The sequence below is a fragment of the Chenopodium quinoa genome, unplaced genomic scaffold (assembly GCF_001683475.1).
Source record: "Chenopodium quinoa cultivar QQ74 unplaced genomic scaffold, ASM168347v1, whole genome shotgun sequence".
In the NCBI taxonomy this organism is placed as follows: Eukaryota; Viridiplantae; Streptophyta; class Magnoliopsida; order Caryophyllales; family Amaranthaceae; genus Chenopodium; species Chenopodium quinoa.
In genome coordinates this window covers 2138673-2144672 of record NW_018744304.1, presented here as the reverse complement: position 1 = coordinate 2144672, position 6000 = coordinate 2138673, and positions in this window count along the sequence as shown.

Here is a 6000-nt window from a genome sequence, read left to right as displayed (position 1 = left end):
CCTGCAAAATAACGGAGACTCCTGTGAGCTCCGCCTCCAACGGTCAAGTTAGTACCTGATTAAGGAGTAATTAATGCGGAAATTAAAGTGATTAGGGTCTCTCTCGGTGAGAGTGTTTAATGTAGGTAATCTGCTTTGTTAGCGAGATCAGCCGGTTATTAATGTGTGTAATTAATGTGTTTGTTCCGTAATATTTTTCGTGAACTTCCTGTCTCCTTCCTTAATGAGGATTAAGGGAGGTATTTATAACCTTGGGAAACGTGCCCATCCTAGGTTTAGGTAAACCTAGGGCCGATTGGGCTTCCCTCGGAAGTTGGGCCTGGGTGGCCGGGTTCTCCATTAGGCATGGAGTATGCCACATGTCGTGACATAACAGGTCCAAGGTGGACGAATAAGCGCGTGCCACGTGGAAAGCCCTGACAGTTCCAACTAGGGGAGACTTGGTAGGACCTGATTGGTCCACGTGGCGCATTCCGATTGGGAGGAGCAAAATCCCCTAATCATTTGCCCCTCACCGGTGGCACGTGACTGGTCACGTGTTACCTGTGACAGGTGTCGCACAGTAACGGGCGACGGCCTGCTACAGGTGTCAGTCGGCGAAAGGACGAGAGATTTTCCCGCCCAAATTTTGAATTCTGGAAGTGACCCTTCGCCTTCTCACTTCGCCTATATAAGGGAGTGTTGCGTTGAGTCATTTTCACACTTTGAGAACTATTTGAGAACATTCGGACCCCTGAACTTGCTCTGACATTTTGGACTTTTTCTGCCTACCGCCTGTTCTGACAAGCCGACTGCACAGGATTTTCAGAACTTCATCAACCGTCACTCGTTCAGGTAACTCAGTTCTCTTACTCTTAATTTTCTTTTTATTTTCTGAAATGGCACCACGGAAGCACACGACACGATCTAGGTTAGTGATCAGCCGGTCACCGGGGACGGCTGAATCTAGGACTAGGAGTGCCGCCTGCCCTTTTCCGGACCCATCTTTGCCCTTAATACAAAGTTCGACTGTATCTGTGTCTATGCAGAGCAGGATGGCCAGAACGAAAAAGACAGCTAGGATCTCAAATTCAGACGGCTCCTCCCATAGGGTGCCGATTAGTGAAACATCTGACCAGGCGCCAGATGTTGAAGTGAGACAAGGCGGCCTGGATGCCGGCAATTCTGTGGGGGGAGTCATAGTGACCCCTTCCAATTTAACAGTTAACAAATCTGCTCCTTTTCAAAGAGAGGAGGCGGGCCCCTCCGGGAGAGGGGAGGAGTCGTCCTCTTCAGACTCGTCCGAGGACGATTCCTCGTCAAGCTCTTCTGGCCATGCTTCTTTGGGTACAGAAGAGAAAAACAGCCGCCTGCAAGAGGCGAGACTTTCTCACGCAGTTGAGAAGGGGGACAATTGGGCGGAACCATCCGCCTCTTACCGAGAGCTAAATACCCCCTACTACTGCACGGTACCTTGGGGCCGAATCACAGCCATGCAAGAGAAAGTGGAGAGCTTTATTGCAAACCACACCATGGGCCCCGATTTTCTAGTGTTTGTGCCGGATCCAGAAGACACAGTCGTCTGGCCGGCTGGTTCCAGTTACGAAAGCTCCTGCTTTGGCTGCTACGAGGCGGCCATCAAGGCAGGGCTTCGCTTCCCATTACATCCGGCTGTTCAGCGGATTTTGGATGGGTATGAGTTGGGGTTATGGCAGTTAGCCCCAAACTCTTGGGTCAACGTACTCGGCTATGTGGCCGGGTGCGAACTGCACGGGGTGGAGCCGAGCTTCGAGGCTTTCGCCCATATGAACTATCTCAGCCGGACCCCCAAGACAGGCGGTACCGGTTGGTATCAATTAACAAGCCACAGGGGCTACCTCATGACGAGAGGTAAAGCAAACAAGTGGAAGGACTGGCGGAGCACCTTCCTCATCATTGAGAGTTCTGACATTGAGCAGAACAAGCGCTTCAATAGGTGGAACAGGAATCCGCCCCTTCTTGCAGGCGGCCGTAGCATGCCGCCTGTTCCCCCCAAGGCTAAGAAAGAGATCCTTGATAAAGGACTCTTTAAAGTAGAGTCGAGGGTCGACTCTACTTCAGGGGTACGAGAGCAAGTACCCCTGCACTACGTCCCGAGCTTCAAGTGGCTCTATGACGAGTACTTTTTGGCCGCCTGCGGCCTCAGCAGTCGGTGCTCAAGAGGTAGTCGGCCTGTCGAATACTATGTTGTTTCATACATTTGTTGTTTATCTTTTATTAACTTTGCTGTTTGTTTTTGCAGCTGACGCCATGAGCAAAATCACCGCCTCCAAGACTGCGGCGGCCATGTTGCGGGCCTCTATTATGCAACAAGCTTCAACCGACTCCCCCAAGAAGGGGGCACCCTTGGTGAGCTCCGAACCTTTCACCCTCTTTTTGGAGTGTTTATGCATATACTGACTTTTTTTTTTTTTCTTCTTTTTTAGACGGGTGCTCCAAGAGCTTCATCTTCCCAACAGCCGGACCCCAAGGTCCGGAAGACGACTGTTGGGAGCTCTCCTAGTTCTGCCAGGAAACAGGTGGCGGCTGAGAAACAGCCGGCCACTTCTTCTAAAGCTCCAACTGGGCCGCCTAGAGGTATGAAGTTGTCCTTGTAAATTTTAGACTTGCTCCTTTTTTACTAAGTCTAATCCGTATGTTTATGCTTGATGCAGCCGGCCCCCAGGAGCCTGACTTGGTAGAGATGGCCAAGTCTATGACCAGGGCAGTTCCTCCGGCTGAAAGGGAGGCAGTCAGGGGTGTCGGCACCCTTGACCTTGACGGGATTGTAGGGGTCCTTGCTGAGGTATACTTAGCATATTTTTGAGTATTTGAATTTCTGGACACCTGTTTTCTTTTTTGTTTGGAAACTGACGCCTGTTTTTTTTTTGTTTTTTACTTAGGCCCTGCTCCGAGTTAACGGCCTTCGCAAGCCGCTTGATCGGAAAAACAAAGAGGTAAAGGCTGCAAAAGCTATGGCCGCCTCTGACTGTGATAAGGCAATGTTTCAAATTGCCCAAAATGAAGTACTGACCATTGATATTCTTTATTATAAGACGCAGGCTACCGCCGCTGTTCGGGCTCAGTTAGAGGCGGCCCAGAAGAAGAATGACGAGCTGGAGGCGACCATCACAAATCTCCAGGCCGAGCTAAAACCTCTTCGCCTGAAAATGTACTCTTACGAAGCCATGGAGAAATCCTTGGCGAGCGTAAAGGAACGCCTGGTGACCCAGGAGAAGAGTCTTACCCAAGAGCTCTCGGAAAAGGCCGAGCAAGAGAAGAAAGAGCTGGTCCGGGAGATGATGGAAGACTCCGCTCAAATCCAGCGCATGACCTGGGGCCGCCTCTTCCCCAGTGCCGACTTTGCCTCTTGGGAAAGAACGTACCGCCAGTGCTCGGATGCATATAATTAACAGATCCTGGCGGCTGCTGAAGAAGAGGCGTTAGGGGAGGAGTCGGAGGAGGAGGAGCCGGTAGTGGCGCTTGTGCCGCTTGGGGGTAAGGCATCAAAAAAGGATGCAGATGAAGCCGAGTCCAGCAAGAAGAGTGCTGACCAGGCGGCAGCTGCTAATACTGAACTGCCCCCTTCTTAAGCTTTATGTATTCTTTCCACGGCCTGCGTGCCGTTTGCTTTGTATTTACCCGGCCAGGGGGCCGGGGCTTTGAATATTTTGCTGGTCTTTAATGACCGGCTTATTTTTAATGAATTTTTGTTTTGCTTCAAATTTGTCTAAGTATTCCATATCTAATATCCAATTGTTTACTAGACCGACTGTTTTACATGGCCGAACGTTGCAGACAGGTACGGATAGTTAGTACGCCGCCTATGCCCCTGGACGACTGGTTGTCTGTTTCCAGGATAGACGATCAGTCGGCCATTTATCCAATCGGTATTCGAACTATTTTGTCTGGATCCTTTTTAGGCAGGCGGGCCAGTCTTTTTGTAATTTTAACCAAGTAGGAAAGTGGTCTGACCAAGTAAATAAAGTATTACCTAGTCGCCAAGGGATTGAGTAGTAGAGAAAACAAGCGGCGGGCACCGGTTGTTTCCCTTTATTGCCAATGTTGTTGGATTTTAACTCATAATTTTTTAACCTAGCAAGAGTAGTGATTGAGGGTACCAGGCGGCGGAGGACGGCTGATCCCCTTGATTTGCCAATGTTTGTTGGCTATTAACTCAATAGGTTACCTAGTAGGAATAGGGGTTTGAGTGCCCCTGTTTGTTAAAAACAGGCGGACGACTCAAACCTTTCAGGTTCCATACCAAATTTGAGGGAGTGACTTATGAGATAACGTTGGAGTTACTCAGTCGCTGTCACTTTTGTTTGAGAAGTAGAGGTACCAGGCGGCAAAGGCCGGCTAGACCCCTTGATTCGCCAATGTTTGTTGGTTATTAACTCAATAGGTACCCCCTGTATTTATCCCAAGTAATACAGGCGGTCATCTGACTCAGATGTCAACTGCTACCACTGGTTAGGTTAGTGATAGAGTTATCCTTGTCTCAAAACGGCTACGTGGTTGCCCTAGGGGACAGTCGTATAGGTGCCGTGTAATTAGTTTATAGAACAATGTTCCACCCAAAGGGGAGCTGCTCTCTGCGACGAATTTCATCCGGATGGATGCCGTCGGACGCCTGCTATGATGTTGGGACAGGTCGTATTAGTTTTGTAGATTTGATCAGTTGGCTTGGCGCCTGGTCTGATCATTCGGCCTGTGGCCTTGGTAAGTTCTTGGTGAACGTAGGTGCTAAGTAAAAGGAGGGTAGCCGCCTGTTAGGCACAGGGTCGGCCAGGCCCTAATCTTTTTAGCCAAGTATTGTGAGTAAAATACTCAATGGAGAGTAGCCGACTGTAAAGGTACAGACGGCATGCCCCTCTGAAGATAGAGTGAAAAACTCAATGGAGAGTAGCCGACTGTTTGTTAGTAAGCGTGCCCCTCTTAGTACAAATTGAATAGCAAGTGCACTTTTATTAAGTAGCTCTTGACTATTTACATCATTCAAAAGAAATATTTCTTAAGATTATCTATATTCCAAGTTTGAGGCAACGGTTGTCCGTCTGGTGTCTCCAGACGGTAGGTACCGTTCCTGACTTCCTCATAGATTCGGTAGGGTCCTTCCCAGTTGGGAGTTAGTTTGCCAGACTCATTAGCCCTACCAACTGCTTCCATTTTTCTAAGTACAAAGTCCCCTACTTTGAGTGGACGCCTGTGTACTTTTTTATTGTATGATCTAGTCATTCTCAGGCGATAGATCTCATGGCGCAAGACAGCATTGCCCCTCTTTTCAGGAAGTGAGTCTAATGCCAGGCGCATGGCTTCCCAGTTTGCCTCTTCGTCATATAGCATCACTCGAAGAGTCGGCTCGTAGTGTTCTATTGGAAGAACAGCTTCTGCACCGTAAGTTAGGAGGAATGGAGTTTCTCCAGTCGCCCCTTTTTCAGTCGTCCTAATGGCCCAGAGAACATGTGGTAGTTCATCCGCCCATAGGCCGCCTGCTCGTTCAATCTTTTTCTTGAGACCGTCTGAGATGATTTTATTAAAGGCTTCTACCTGGCCGTTTTCTTGTGGACGGCCGACAGATGCAAAGTAGTTTGCAATTCCTTGATCACCCAACCAGCTTTTGAGAACAGGCGTCTCAAATTGGGGACCATTATCAAAAACCATAGACATGGGAACCCCGAACCGAGTGATGACGTTTTTCCAAATGAATGAAATTACATCTTTCGTCTTGATTCCCTTTACAGCCTCCGCCTCTACCCATTTAGTGAAGTAGTCGACGGCAACAAGTATGTACCTCCTTCCGCCTGTAGCAGGCGTATATGGACCCAGAATGTCCATGCCCCACTTAGCAAACGGTAGTGGGCTGTGAATGGTAGTGAGGTCAGTAGCCGGACGGTGAATTAGTTTGCCAAACCTTTGGCACTTGTCACATTTTTTCACCATCTCCATTGCATCTGCTTCCAAAGTAGGCCAAAAGTAGCCCTGCCGCCTTGCCCTTTGAGC